The 16,365-nt window shown below is 37.8% G+C and overlaps 1 long non-coding RNA gene across 1 annotated transcript in view; it reads right to left on the reverse strand.

Annotated features, from left to right (window-relative positions):
- Positions 1-16,365, reverse strand: part of LOC131279446 (uncharacterized) — a 1,072,160-nt gene that overhangs the window by 164,441 nt on the left and 891,354 nt on the right. Inside the window, exon 5 of the long non-coding RNA XR_011649401.1 lies at positions 12,045-12,083. This is a non-coding gene — a long non-coding RNA (uncharacterized lncRNA). The remainder of the gene's footprint in view (positions 1-12,044; positions 12,084-16,365) is intronic.

Genomic DNA, 16,365 nt, shown 5'->3' on the forward strand with positions numbered 1-16,365 from the left:
AAAGAGAGCAAAATAGCCATATTTTCTTCCTCTTCAAGAAGAAATATTTGAGAGTTTTCTGTTTTAAGAGTTTTTGCAAAAATATTACAAATTTTGATACTTCAGGTAAATATTATTTTTATAAGAGAGTTATTTTCAAAATGACTTTCAATACAGAATTTTGTCATACTTGTAATACTTGGATGTTTCATTCTCTATAAGTCTATCCTAGAAGGAGACATCTTTTAGAGAAGAAAATAACTTACAGAGAATCATGCAAGAGGACATGGAGAACCAGTATCATGGATAATATAAAAACTACAAAATTACCAATTATGACACATGCTTTAATTGATTTGTTAGAATTTAAATTAGGGAAAAAATCCTATACTATGGTTTATCAACAGCTTATACATTTATTTCACAGAGCATTGATGTGTAATATAAAATTAACAAAATATTGTCCCAGAATTAATCTTCTGTTGTGTTTCTCAGAAACATTCTTAATTATCTCTGTTCTATCCTAAACCAACCCTTCACTTACAGAGACCCACAATATAATGTTGTGATTGTCATGCACATGTGTCAGGTCTCTAAGGTTTTCCGCATCTAGGAACCAGCACACATTTCCAGACTATACAGGGTCTCTCAGAGAATAGAGACTAAAGTGGTATCCCCATTCTGGGATAGGGAGCCTTTGGCAGGGCAGTATTAAGTCTTCCATACTCGCTCCTATTAGCAAAGCCACATTCTCCTAAACCTCTTGCCTCTTATCATTCATTGCTCAGAGCCTTCAGAAATATGCTACAATATTAAGTATAATGTTTAAACCAATAAGTGTCTTTGTGGTGTATTATAACATTTTTACATGATATAAAAACATATAATAAATGAACAAATAAAAACCAAAGCAATTGTTGATAATTGTGGCAAAAGTCTATCCATAAGGTATCAAAAACACAAATGCAAAAACATGACATCATACATGTCTGGTAAGTACTGGTCATTTCAGGGATACTACTTTCAAACTATTATTAATAGAACTATTTTAATTAGTGGAAGGATGTAAATAAGTAGGTAAAATATAAATAGTTAAGAACTAATTATTCCAATAATAGCTGGATATGGACAAAGCAACACATTTTGAGAAAGTAAAATTAATAAGCTAAAGGTATTTACTAGACAGTGAATCAATATTTATTTGTGTGAAAGATGATAACCAAAAGTATATAATGTCACTAAAAGAAACTGCATGCTCAAAAATCTTTCTCAATAAAATTAAACATATTGTGTCAGACTGCCTTTCTCTTTTGCTATCACTTTTCAATCTCAATCATTTTATTACCTGTCCATTTTCCCTGCTCCTCCTTTATTTCTGAAATTGTGGAAGACATCTTCTATCATATATCTCCCACTTATAAAAAACAGTAAACCAATTCACCATCAACTAGAAAATATAAATGATACATGGAGAGACACTTTCATATATACTAATAGGTTTGTGAATAACTTTTCAAGGCATGTACATAAATTTTTTACATTAGGATTTGTATTGAGGAGGATATTTCAGGCTATGGAAAAGTAGAAATTATTTTTCAGCACCTCTTTTAAAAACAAGTATATGGGAGATGTGAGAAGTAGACAGGGTCATCATCAGCAAATCATAAGAGAGTACCTGGAATTAGCAGAAACATGATAGTTGTTAGGAATTAATGTAAAAGCACAAATAATAATAAACAGGGTGTTTTTTTTTTAGTGAGGAAAAAATATTAGGGTGGTATTTCTATAATGGTGAGCACCTGGAAAAGAACTGCTTGATTTAGGACAGCAGGCACGAAATCAAGCAGGGGACGCTGTGCTTAATTAACCAAAAAACCTTCCTTCAATATATTAGTACTATGATAGATAGGATAATGTCGGAAGATTTATCAGAATTCTACTTAAAATGTTTTCAGAAAAACATTTATTAATATTCTCATCTAACATTTTAGATAAGAGTGGCTAAAATAAAAAGCAGATATTTTAACTTTCCACTAAAGGGATATTTTTCCATGTAGTCTGGTGATTGACACTATCAGAGAGTCCAACTCAGGATTGTTATCAGCAAATATGTGAGTCCTTTATCACCCCTGTGGAGCAAACTACTAGTATGAAATAAGACTTTGCTCATTGCTAGGGTAACATGTTTGAAAACTAGTGGTTTCCCAAGATGGGACTTGCTGTCTCAGGGAGATTTAAACTTCATTCTGAAGGTGAAATTAGGTAAGAGGAACAAACAGAAATTAGGTGACTGGAAGTTCTGGAGGGGATGTAACATCCTTGATGTAGTCTGAATCGTATCCCAGATTCAGTGACCCTGATTCTTAAAACGTAGAATAAACATTATAGAAATATTAATACTCCAGGACTGTTTTGGAGGCTATTAATGATTGACATGAAATATTTCATGAGGCATAATTTGTTTTGCCCCCTTTCTTAAAAATAAAATAATAAATTTAAATCCTTTCAGTTCCAGATAATTGTATACGATTATTTTTATCTCAAATCCTATGTGCAAAGAAAAGAGGTTATGTTTAACTTATTAACTATTGTAGAAATGATGCTAGTTGACATGTTGAATTAGTGCGGCTCTTAAAAAATTAGAATGAGACAGAATAGGGAAACTTCCACTACAAAAGGCAAAAAAGAACCAGAGATGTAAGAGGAGCACAGTGCTACTTCAGGTCATTCCAAAAAGTAAGGCAAGAGCTGAATGCAGATTACTTGGAGCACCACACCAAAATATAAGCATCTAAAACATAGTCATTCATTTTACCTTAGGAAATAAAAAATGATTTAGGTGGTCCTTAACAATGGATTGTTGCTCAATGACAGTTGAGATTTTAAAAATAAACACATTATTATAGGAACGATGTTCATTTTTTTAACTGGAAAGTGTGCCTTTTTAAATTTAGATATTTATATTGCATTTTTTCACTACTTCCTGATGTTTGGTTCATCTATTGACATCTGGTAAGTGAAGAGTCACTGATTTTTAAATACTGGCACATATTTTACTATAGCTTTACTCAGTTCTTTTATTTTGGGGGCCTAATTTGCCTGTTATGCCAAACAAATTAGTAGTAGCCAAGACTTTTTTATGAGAGACAGAGGGGGAGAACTATTTTAAAGTCAAAAATAAAATTGCCAGGACAATAGCAAGATGACAGTGGAGTAAAGAGCTCCTAGAGTCAGCTCCTGCAGCAGGGCAGTTAGTAAACACCCAGAGCTCGCTGGAGCTAGACAAAGCAACTGTCTGGGGGGCTCGAGGAGACCAGAAGAGCATCCTGCAATATCCTTGATGGAATGGAAGGAGAAGACTTCCCATCTGCAGAGAAGATTCGAAAGTAGAGCACTACTCGCCACAGAGGCAGGTGCCTATCATCCACTAGAGGCACAAGCCATCTCCAGAGCTGTTCTGGGGCTGGAATTAGAAGCTCCCCTTTCCAAAAGTAGGAGAGGAAGAGACAGTTGGGCACCAGCTTCAGCTACTGATGAGTAAATTCACCTAAAGTTTGAACCTGTCCAAGCCAGAAGAGGCCTGTAGCCTCCATCTTAACTCCATGCCTAGCAAGAGGGGAAATGGGGAGGACTGAAAATCACGGTGCTGGTGGGGAAGCTTCTTTCCATCCAGATCAGATCATAGCTCTAGCCTAGGCCCCAATGCCACTTCCTGCAGAGAGGAGCTGGGGGGACCTGTGCCAGCCCCTCAGGGAAATTACTGACCAAGTCGCAGAGGCCTGTGATTATCCTACTTTGGCAGCACAGGCTGCCCCAGAAGCTATTCTGTGGCTGGAATTGGAAGCTCCATTTCCCAAAAACAGGGGAGGAAGACATGGTTGGCCACGGATTTCAGCTAATGATTATAAATTTGGTTGGTTAAAGAAGAACCCTAAGAACAGCTAAAGATTGAGCCTGACGAGGTCAGAAAGAGGCCAGTAGCTGCCATTTTGACTCTATCCCCAGCATGAGGGGGAACCCATCTGACTGAGAAGCATACTTACAGTAGGTACCAGTTTCTTTCAACAAGATCAGCCTGCAGTCCTAGAGTAGGCTTCAGCCCTACCTCTGGCAGGGAGGAAAATGGCATGTTTTGCACCATTCTTTCTAGGTAAATGCAGGTACACTTCACTGGCACAGACTGGATATTGGAAGTCTACCAGAGCAACTGCAGTCATCTTGGACTCACATGGCATAGATTGCTGCCCACACCTGTAGCTCCATCCCTGCCCCAGGCAGGGAAGAAAGGGGTGTGGAGCTTCATCAGTCTCTTTGGGCAACTGCAGTCTAGGACTGTACTACTTGAGTTACTCCACACAGCTGTGACTCTGTCCATTCCCCTGGCAAAGGAGAAAGTTGGGAAAAGCTTCATCAGTCCCTGGGGCAATGAGGGCAGCTTGAGCCTCCACAGCTTATAGAACCAACTACATCATTGGCTCCTTAAGCCCAACAAGCAAGGGAGAAATGGCAGTAAGCCCTAAACTAAAGAGAAAACCTACACCCAGAATAAATACTCTGGTAATCCAGATGCCAAGACACCAACAAAAAATTACAATCCACAAAAAGAAATAGGAAGCTATGGCCCAGTTAAAGGAATAAAATGAGCCTCCAGATGACATACAGGAGTTGAGACAACTAATCATAGATGTTCAAACAAATCTCCTTAATAAATTCAATGAGATGGCTAAAGAAATTAAGGATATTAAGAAGACACTGGATGAGCACAAAGAAGAATTTGAAAGCATACATAGAAAAATAGCAGATCTTATGGGAATGAAAGGCACAATAAATGAAATTTTAAAAATATTGGAATCATATAATAACATATTTCAAGAGGCAGAAGAAAGGATTGGTGAGCTTGAAGAAATGGCCTCTGAAAGTAAATGTACAAAAGAACAGATGAAGAAAAGAATGGAAAAATTGAACAAGGTCTCAGGAAACTAACTGATAACAAAAGATGTGCAAATGTATGTGTCATGGGTGTCTCAGAAGGAGTAGAGAAGGGAAAAAGGACAGAAGGAATATTTGAAGAAATAATGGTAGGAAATTTTCCAACCCTATTGAAGGACATGAATATCCATGTCCAAAAAGCACAATGTACTCCCATCTGGAAAAACTGGAATAGACCAACTCTGAGGCACATAATAATCAGAATGTCAAATGCCAAAGACAAAGAGAGAATTCGGAGAACAGCAAGAGAAAAGCAATGCATAACATATAGAGGATACCCAATACGATTAAGTGCTGATTTCTCACCAGAAATTATGAATGCAAGAAGACAGTGGTATGATATATTTAAGATACTACAAGAGAAAAACTTCCAGCCAAGAATCTTATATCTGGCAAGATTGTCTTTCAAAAATGAGGGCGAGTTTAGAATATTCCAAGATAAACAGAAACTGAGAGAATTTCTAACAAAGAGACCAGATTTTCAGGAAGTTCTAAAGGGTGTGTGTATTAGTCAACCAAAGGTGAGCTGTTGCCAAATATCAGAAATTGGTTAATTTTTACAAAGGATATTTATTTGGGGTAGGAGCTTACAGATACCAGGCCATAAAGCATAAGTTACTTCCCTCACCAAAGTTTACTTCCACGTGTTGGAGCAAGATGGCTGCCAATGTCTGTGAGGGTTCAGGCTTCCTGGGTTCCTCCCTTCCTCAGGATTCTTTTTCCTGGGCTCAGGGTTTCTCTCTTCCTGGGGCTAGCTCCAACATCAAAACTCTGTCTAAACTCTGACATCAAAAAGCCTTATCTCTGTCCTTTGCCATGCCTTTTATTTGTGAATCCCCACCCACCAAAGGATGGGGACTCAATGCCCTACTGGCACAAGAGGTTTACATAATTACTTAATCAAGTAAACCTATGAATCCAATATAATTTAATATGCCCAGAAGGAAAGATCAATTTACAAACATAATTCAGTATTTCTTTTTAGAATTCATCAGTAATATCAAACTGCTACACTGATTTAGCATGCAAGAAGCAGGGGTCCAAGCCATCAGCAGTAAGACTTTCCACAATTCTTTCTGAGAAAACTGCATCTTCAATCCTGATTTACAAGTTCCAAGTTTAGTTAAGTCCTCCAATAGGGCACTTTCAACTGGGAGCTTGATTTCAAGAGATTTGGAATTTCCAGAATCAGTTTTTTTTTTCTTAGTACCCAAAGTTCAGGCCTCAGCATATCTCTCTCACCTAGCATTTTGCTATAAGCTGCAAGCAGAAGCCAAGTCACAATCTCTAGGTTTACTTTGAAAATTTCTCCAGGTAAATGCCCAGACTCACCATTTTCAAATTCTGCTTTCCATAAAACACCAGGAGTTAATCTTGCTAGGTTCTCTGCACCTTTAAAACATGGTTCACCTTTCCTCCAGGTTCCAATAATTGTTTCATCATTAACTTCTAAGGCATCATAAAAAGTCTTTTTAGCTTCCACATTGCTATCAACAGTCTCTTCAAAGCAATCTAGGCCTTTTCCATCAAGCATCTCACAATTCCTCCAAAAAATACCCCTTAACCATTGATAAAACCATTCCAGCATTTTGGCAATCGCAAAATCACTTCCCCACTCCTTGGCACCAAATTCTGATTTCCAGAAGCTAAACCAACAAGGTTTTTAAGAGAGCTGTATGAACAAGACCACTGTTTTGACAATGCTGTTTGATCATTAGTTAAAAATGCTTAGCAACAATGCAAGGTGTTGGTGGTGATGTGAGTTATGAGAGTCCTGTATGATGTTTTATATGTTTGTTTTTTAAGGTCACAACTATTATTGTACACTTATTGTTTATGTATGTTTATGTATGAATGATATACTTCAATAAATTTTTAAAAAATAAAATAAAATTGCCAAAATAATTTACCTTTTGGAGCATGATTATAGATTCCAGAATTCTCCAATACCACAATCTCCATTGTCTCAAGGACACTTTGGTTAATTTAGGAAGGCTTTAGGCTATTTTAACAAAAACAAAACAAATACAAAAGCAAAAACAAACCAAAAAGGAAGGAAGGAAGGAAGGAAGTAGGGAAGGAAGGAGGGAAGGAAGGAAGGAAGGAAGGAAGGAAGGAAGGAAGGAAGGGAGGGAGGGAGGGAGGGAGGGAGGGAGGGAGGGAGGGATGGATGGATCAAGGGATCGAGGAAGGGAGGGAAGGGAAAAATAACCTCAGTGGCTTAAGGTACATAGAATTTATTTCTTGTTCATACAAGTCTGCTGTGGATCTGGGAGTCTTCCATCAGGTGACTCAGGCATCAAAGATGACTCAACTTGTGCCCTGCTGTGGCAAAACTGATGCCTCCTTTATAACTTTTTCCCGTAGATAAACTAGAGAGACTGAAAAAGCACACAGAGGCTTTTCACTGCCTTGCCAGAAGTGGTACACTTCACTTCTGCTTACTTTTCATTGGCTGAAAATAGTTCCATGTCCCCATTGAACAGCAAAGGAGAGAGGAAATATAATCTCTTATATGCTCAAGAAAGAAAGGAAATCCAAATATTGATGTGCACTAATAACATCTCTCATGCCGTCCTATGGTTTTCAATGACCTGTTATTCCTGCAAGGTAAATGGAAGCAATTAATGGCCTAGAGCAAATGCACAGAATTTTACTCAATTTAAAATTTCAAAAAAAAAAATGAATAAAATGAAAATACCATAATTATACAGAGAACATAAAATGAAGGCCTTACAATAAGAGTCTGGCATATCCTTTTTATACTATCCAACCCCTTTCAAATTATTTGCATAAATATTCAATAAATAATGAGGGAATGGATGAAGTCAAGTCAATGAATGACAAAGATTCCTTCCTTTTGTCAATGAACACATGATGACAATTTACAGTAGGATAGCAAACTACCAGGATTCATAATTTTAATAACCGTGTATTGCTTTAAGATTTACACAGTATTTTCATATACATACTTCACAGCTTAAAACTATGAAGTAGGAATATGTATATAATTTATTTATATACATTATATCAGAACCATGGAAAACACGACAGTATTTTAACACAAAATATTTACTTTGGGAGGGAATGTATATATCTAAGAATTTTTAAAAAAATCTTTAGATTGTAGACAACACTCAGGTCTTAGGAAATGCAAAAATCCAGTTGAATAATTTGCATTATTGCAAATTACATGACTAATGCTAAACACATAAATGTAATTAGCAGGTTGTCTTGAATACTGCTAAAACAGTTCAGCATGACTGTTTTAGTTTCCTAGACTGCTCTAGAAAATACCATGAAATGTGTTGGCTTAAACAATGGGAATTTATTAGCTTACAGATTTGATGCTGTGAAATTACCCATATCAAGACATCATCAAGGCAATGCTTTCTCCCCAAAGACGGGCTACAGGGGATCCTTGCCTCCTCTCACTCACGGCAAGGCACAAGGCGGCATCTGCTGGTCTTTTCCGGGTTTAGTTGCTTTTAACTTGCTTCCACGGCTTTCTCTCTCTCTCTTCATTGTTTATAAAGGACTCCAGCAATGGGATTAAGCCCCATCCTTTATAAGGTCAGCCACACCCTAACTGAAGTAGTCGCATCAAAAGGTCCTTCTTACAATGGGTTTACACACATAGGAAGGGATTACCTTTAAGAACATGTTTTTCTGAGGTACATATATCACCACAATGACTAAACACAGCCTTTGAAAAGAAAGCATCACCTTGATGATGAATTAGTTTGGACATTTTTCTCAGACTCAAAATTGTAGCTAATAAATGCCTATTGATAAAAGCCAACCCCTTTCATGGTATCTGCTTGGAGCAGCTTAGCAATCAAAACTACCTAGCAAATCATCTGATACACAGTGAATGCTTGAAAATGTGAATTCCCTTCAATGGAACTTCGTTGTGCCTTTTTATTATTCCGACTTCTTCAAGGTACAAACTCCCGATGCTGAAAATGAAATTTATGAATTGGAACAAATTGCTGCAATTGCACACACAGGTACAACATTCAATGAATCATAAGCTTTAACGCCATTAACTTATGTACATGAAAAAAATGTTGCAGTAAGATTTTGTGTAGATTATTTTAAGTATGTGAACAATGTCAGTTCTTCAAATCAAAGTGAAATTTTATTGCTTACATTTAGTTCCAGAGTAAATAAGTATTATTTTTTAGCTCGAGAGTTATATAATTATTGAATAGAGTATATTTTAATGAATTTACTTTGTAATGTTAATTTGCATATTATATATATTTTAATACTAATCATTGGTTTGAATTTTATATTTATCTCCTTTCTAATTATAGTCTCAAAACAATTTCCTAAAGTGTGTCATAATTAATTCAGAATTTGTTTCAGGTAATAACCCAATTAATCATTCTTCAAGTTCATGTCATTTTTTTCTTTGAAAATAATAATTTGAATGAAGCAAATGATTTCAGAAACTTTAGGACTGATATTTTCAAGCGGAGGTGAAATCCTAAGTCACTTGGAAATATTTCCTACTAAAGAGAGAGCAATGTATTATGTGTGTTGTAGTAAACATAAATAGATGTCTGGGTTACCTCATTTAACAAGCATGAAATATTGCTGGGTATAAAATAACATTAAACCTTAGAAAACCTGACAGTAATGGTCAAGAAAGTTTGCCATTGAAGACATGATTTGAACTCAGGAGAGCCATTTACTGGATGTGACTGCTAGCTGACGGCCAGGCGCCCGGTAACATGGAGCTTCTAACTTGTAATGAAAAGGTGAGCACTGGTACTGAAAATGTTTGCCATTTGGGTCAGAATGGATGGCTCCTCATGCCAAGCTTCATTCAAGAAATGATGAAAGAGATTTTAGAAAACCTTTTCTGTGAAAAGGAAAGGATTCTTTATGGTACCTCATTACAAGTGATCCTGAGGAAGGGTGCATTAAGTGTATAGGAGAGCGCCAAGAGGACTGGAATCCAGGCTTGGCTCTTTTGCCAAATGTGTGACTGAGGGATGGCGTTCACATTGCTGAGGTCCAAAAGGACTCATTAGGCAAATGTAGGGTGGCCCGAATGTTCTCCAAACTGCTCATGTACTTTATTTTACTTATTGCAATAGTACCTAACAATATAGCTAATAAACTACATTTGGGCTTATTATTGAACAATATTGTCAATCAATCACTGAATCAATCAACTGGGTATTTATGGAGGACCCATTTAAGGGTCTAGCATGGTTCTAAACACTTCAGGATGTTCAAGAGAAATTTCATCTATAATTTTATTCTCTGTCTCTAAAGAACACCCAGTATGGTGGGTATCCAATATTTTACTCATTGTAAGACTTTTCCAAATTCTATCACCCTCCTTCATGTTAGAAATCCTCTCAAGCACACTTATTTGGGTATCTAAATGCCATTTTCCACTACCTGGAACTTGGAACCCTTCAGGATGGGGGCAGGAGAAGTATAAGACATATTTTGGATCACCTTGTTTTGCCAGACAGTAAAGGAACATTCAAAGAATAATGGAAATAAATTAAGCCAACCTGAAGGGTGTCCCACTGACCAATTATGGGATAATTTAAGCATCAAAACAAATAACAACAGTAATAGATTTTAATCCATTAAAGTAATAATAATCCATGAGCCCATACCTATAAAAATACATATCCACAAAAAGAAATATACATGCATACATGTGTGCATATACAAATGCTGGAAAAGGAAAGCTCTTTCTTATAGTAGAATTTGAAAAAAGGAAAGAAATATACATGCATACATGTGTGCATATACAAATGCTGGAAAAGAAAAGCTCTTTCTTATAGTCTTATAGTAGAATTTGAAAAAAGGAAAGAAAAGATGACTGTATAAGATAAAGTGCTAAATTTTGTGATCTTGAAAATAAAGAGTTAAGGGAGAGGGGGAATCAAACTACAATATTTGAAACAATGAGGACTTTCAGGAAAAAGTGGAGCCTGAACTTGAACATGATGGATGAATAGAAAATGATTGTCTGGGCAGAGAGGGAAGATCATTCTTTTCATATAAGCAGGAATAGTGAGGGCAGGGGTCATGCGAGAGAGGAACAGACTAACCTGATCAGATTTGAGTTTCTGGTACAAATGAAGGAAGATTACTTTTGGGTAAGCAAAGTAGCACTCAGTTACATCTTTATATCAGATTGGGGAAACAGTTTATAGGAAAATGTAGTGGGAAGTTTGGGAAACATGTTTCTGTGATGCAGTTGATCTAATTTTTAAAAAATTGATCAAATTGATACTTTCTCAACCAGAACTCACCAGAATCCTCTTTCCTATCTCAGACACTTTCAATTATAATTTAATTTCCTTAGAAGCACATGCTTCCCTTCTTTGTTTTTTTTTTTTTAAGATTTTATTTTCTTTTATTTCTCTCCCCTTCCCTCCCCGTTTTCTGTTCTCTGCATCCATTCACTGTGCAGTCCTCTGCGTCTGCTTGCATTATCCAGCCGCACTGGGAAAAAGCATCTCTCTTTTCTGTTGCGTCATCTTGCTGCATCAGCTCTTCGTGTGTACAGTACCACTCTTGGGTGGGCTGCGCCTTTTCCACATGGAGTGGCTCTCCTTACAGGGTGCACTCCTTGTGCATGAGGCACCCCTATGCGGGGTGCTCCTGTGTGCCAAGGCACTCCTTGTGCCCATCAGCCCTACACATGGGCCAGCTTATCACACAGGTCAGGAGGCCCTAGGGAGTGAACCCCAGAGAGTCATATGGTAGACAGATGCTTTATCAATTGAGCCATGTCCACTTCACCCCTTCTTTGTAATGTTCTCCTGACCCATGAAGTCAAATCTTTAAGAAGAATCTGGACTTACCAGATCATTCCTCATGGGTTAAATGTAATTGACCTTCTTCTACTCACCTTTTGAGACATAACTTCAGGAAAGGAAATGTATGTATGTGTGAATGGGTGCAGGGGGTGGGGATGGGGGTGGGAGTCACAAAAAGGGATGAAGCCTGAAAAAGGTAAGAAAGAATCCTCCAAAGAATTGTGCCAAAGGAAGTACTCCTATCAGAAAACTGACAACACAGAAAAAAAAACTCACCAGATTTCCGAAGTCACCAAGTGATCCAGGAGTCCAAGCCTGATAATAAGCAAAAATAAAGAAGAGACAGAACAAGTTCTTTTAGTTTTTCCTATTAAAAAAAATAGAAAAAAATTTTAATAATTCTACATTATTACATTTTATGGTAGTGAAGACTGATGAAAATACTTCAGGAAATAATTTTCCTAGTTGAAAATATGTTTTTCACTTGAATTTTAAATGTTTATTTCATCGTACATTGTGCCTTTACAACAAACAAACAAAGCAAGGTCCAGTTGCTGAAAATATTTTTCTAATTATTCAGGTGACCATAATAATACTTGAGTTTAATTGTCTAAGTTCTCAAAAGAAGGGAAATATTATCATTAAATGTATTTGAAATTCTCTAATATATAGCAATATATTTTATTTTCTTATGGAAGAAGCAGACACTACTTTTTAAAAGTTTTCCCATTTTGAGGGACTTTTTTTTTTTTTGGCTATTAGACAGTAATTAGTTTTGACTTTAATTCATTTTTGAAAAGTAAATTCAAGTAAGATACTATAATCATGAAAATAAAAGGGATTTAATTTCCAATTAATATTAAAATTCAGCCTCTATTTTTCAGAAGTGTTTGAAGTTCGAATGAAAGGCAATATCAGAACAGCACAAATCCCCAAGAGAAGACCCAGCACCTGCCATGAGCTATAAAGGTTTTATAAATGTTGTCTTGTGTAAAAGCAATGGCAAACATTGTGAGGCCTTTTGTAAATATGCCTGCCCCTCTCTGTGTTTGAGCAGAAATATTGAACTTTTACCCATTATTATTATAAAATAAAGGAGATTATTTTTTAAACATTTGATGAGAGCCTTTTCCTTTTGCCTTGGGAACCAACATTGAAACCACACATTGTGCAATTATTATAACTCATGTAACTGCCTTTGAGAGAGAATGGAGAATATAGTAAGTTGGAAAGTGAATCGAAATTATATATATATGTGTGTGTGTGTGTGTCTTTTTGTGTGCATATGGATATGTGTCTGAATCTTTTTGTCAGGAATATTCTCTTAGGTCATTTCTCTCTGGCCAGAATAATCTCCATAATTCTGGACAACTTCACGGCCACAAACCACCTGAAAAGAAACTAGTAAAATTCCTTCTCTTTGAGAAAACCTGTGGTTCACTAGTGAATAACACGTAATCCACATTTGCTGTATGATGAGAGCATCTACTGAATTCTTTTTTGCTGGCTTTCAAAGGTGCAAAGTGAATGATGTGTTTCCTGAAAGCTTTTGTCCCTGAATCTTAGTTCTGCTAATGAGAGCCACTGAGTCACAGGAGAGGCATTTGCCCTTGAGTCTCCCACACAAATCTTGACGATGGGAACATTGGGATCTACCAAGCGAGGTTTTATAGGACAGGAGCATCTAGTCTGTTTACAGCTCTGACAGGTGATCTTGTCCACTTGGTAAGGATTAGATTTCTGACAAGTTTTGCAAAATGCTCGAAGTAAACCTTCTTAGTGCCCTGTACACACCACACATAAGCACTTTCCCATCAAATGTTGCAGTCCTTGCAGTGATAGTAGCCATATTTTTCCTCTGAGAACTGGATGGCCAGGCGCTCCTTGCTCAGGTCGGGGCCTGGCAGCAAGGACCTCTCTGGTGTGCCGGCCGCCTGCTTGCCGTCGGTCCTCTCAGCAGGCAGGTGCTCCTCCGGGCTCTTTGGCTCTTTGGCTCTCATAAGCAGAACTAATATTTTAGTTTCATATTTTAATTTTATTTTGGTTGCTGTGAACTATAAATCATACAAGAAAAGTGCAAGAGTACAGATGTATATACTTGAATAAATTATTACATAGAGACTGCCTGTGTCTTCAACACCCAGGTCAGCAACTAGAGCATGGCAAACATGTTAGAGGCCTGCAGTATGCTCTTTCATAGGACAATATATGTGTTATGTTATATATACTTATAAAGAGATAAAATATTATAATAAACTCTATAACTTTGATTTTTTAATCTGTGCTTTTAGCATAACCCAGAATAGGTAGTCAAGTATTTTCAAAAATTTATACACATAAATCAGTAAATCAATACACAGATTACATTCAAGGATACACATCATCTGAAGCAACACAGATGCATGTGCAGGGATTTGAGGTAATCCTGTTGTAATAGTGCATATTCATTGCCTTTTCACATGGCATATTGATATGCAATGCTAAGGAGGTCAACACTTTGAACATATCATATAATGCTACTAAGAACAATGTATATTCTAACACAATATCAAAAAATCATTTTTATCATGTATTTGTGCTTCCAGAATTTATAGTCAGTTTTTTAAAATTTTGCCTAAATTTTGAACTTCATATAATTGGAATTATGCTGTATAGTTTATGTCTAGATTCTTTCTCTTAATATCGTGTTTGTGTGACTCATTTTGTTGCTTGTAGGCATAGTTAATTTTCATTACTGAATAATATACCACTGGGTCAACGTTCTAAAATTTATATATTCACCTCATTATTGGCAGATATGTGGATTGTTTCCACTTTTCATTAATTATGAGTAATTTTATTATAAACTTCCTTGTATATATGTCCATGTAATTCCCTTAGATAGTCTAGTAGTGAAATTTCTAGTTCACAGAATATGTAAGTGGAAGACAGCAAGATTGTGGTAGAGTAAGGAGCTCCTAGAGTCAGCTCCTGCTACAGGGCAGTTAGTAAACACCCAGAGCATTCTGGAGCTAGCTGAAGCACCTGTTTGGGGGCTCCAGGAGGCCAAAAGGGCATCCTGCAATATCCTTGAAGGAATGGAAGAAGGAGGCTGCCCATCTGCAGAAAAGATTCATAAGTCGAGCGCTCCACGCCACAAAGGCAGGTGCACATCCTCTACCAGAGGCACAAGCTGCCTTGGGAGCTGTTCTGCGGCTGGAATTGAAAGCTCCACTTCCCCAAAACGGAGGAGGAAGAGATGGTTGAGCACCATCTTCAGGTAATGATGAGTAAATTCAGCGGGCTACAGTATAACCTTGAGAACAGCTAAAGTCTGAGCCTGTCCAAGTCAGAAAGAGGCCAGGAACTGCCATCCTAACTCCGCACCTGGCACAAGGGGAAGCAGGGCGGACTGAAAATCCCAGAGCTGGTGGGTATTGGCTTCTTTCCATCCAGGTCAGATTGCAGGTCTAGCCTAGGCTGCAGTGCCACCACTGACAGGAAGGAAGCTGCAGGAACCTGCGCCAGCCTCTCCGGGAAACTGCTGGCCAAGACGTGAAGGTCAGTGTTGTCCTACTCTGGTGGTGCAACCTGCCCCAGGAGTTGTTCTGTAGCCAGAAGTGGAAGCTCCATTTCCCAAAAACAGGGGAGGAGGAGATGGTTGGCTGCTGATTGCAGCTGCTTATTGGTAGACTCAGACGACTAAGAAATAACCCTAGGAACAGCTGGGGTGTGAATTTGTCCAAGTCAAAAAAAGGCCAGTGACCGCCATTTTGAATCCACCCCCAGCCTGAGGGGAAGCCAGCCTGACCAAATATCACAGTTATTGTAGGAACTGGTTTCTTTCACCTGGATCAGCCTGCAGCCTTAGCATAGGCTTGAGTCCCACCTCTGGCAGGGAGGAGGCTAGCTCAGCACTATGCAGGTAACTGAGGATACATTTGGCTGGCACAAACTGAATAATTAAAAGTCTACCGGGGCAACTTCAGTCATCTTGGACCTGCACTGCATAGATTGCTGCCCACACCTGCAGCTCCATCCATGCCCCAGGTAGGGAAGAAAGGGGCGTGAAACTTCATCAGTCTCTCTGGGCAACTACAGTCTAGGCCTGTATGACTTGGATTATTCCACGCAACTGTGACTCTGTCCCTACCTCTGGGAAAGGAGAAAGTTGGGAGAAACTTCATCCGTCCTGGGGACAATGAAGGCAAATTGAGCCTCCACAGTTTATAGCACCAATTCCATCCTTGGTTCCTACTGCACAATCAGCAAGGGAGAAAGGGCAGGAAGCCCTAAACTAAAGAGAAAAACTGCACCCAGAATAAATAGTCTAGCAATCCAGATGCCAAGACACACCAAGAAACAGGAAGATATGGCCCAGTTAAAGGAACAAAAAATAATGGAAGAAAATTTCCCAACCCTACTGAAGACAAAGATATCCATGTCCAAGAAGCACAATGTACTCTCATCCGAAAAAAAAATCTGAATAGACCAACTCTGAGAAACATACTCATCAAAATGTCAAATGCCAAAGACAAAGAGAGAATTCTGAGAACAGCAAGAAAATATCAATGCATAACATATAAGGGATACCCAATGAGATTAAGAGCACGTAGCA

The sequence above is a fragment of the Dasypus novemcinctus genome, chromosome 8, assembly GCF_030445035.2.
Source record: "Dasypus novemcinctus isolate mDasNov1 chromosome 8, mDasNov1.1.hap2, whole genome shotgun sequence".
NCBI lineage: Eukaryota > Metazoa > Chordata > Mammalia > Cingulata > Dasypodidae > Dasypus > Dasypus novemcinctus.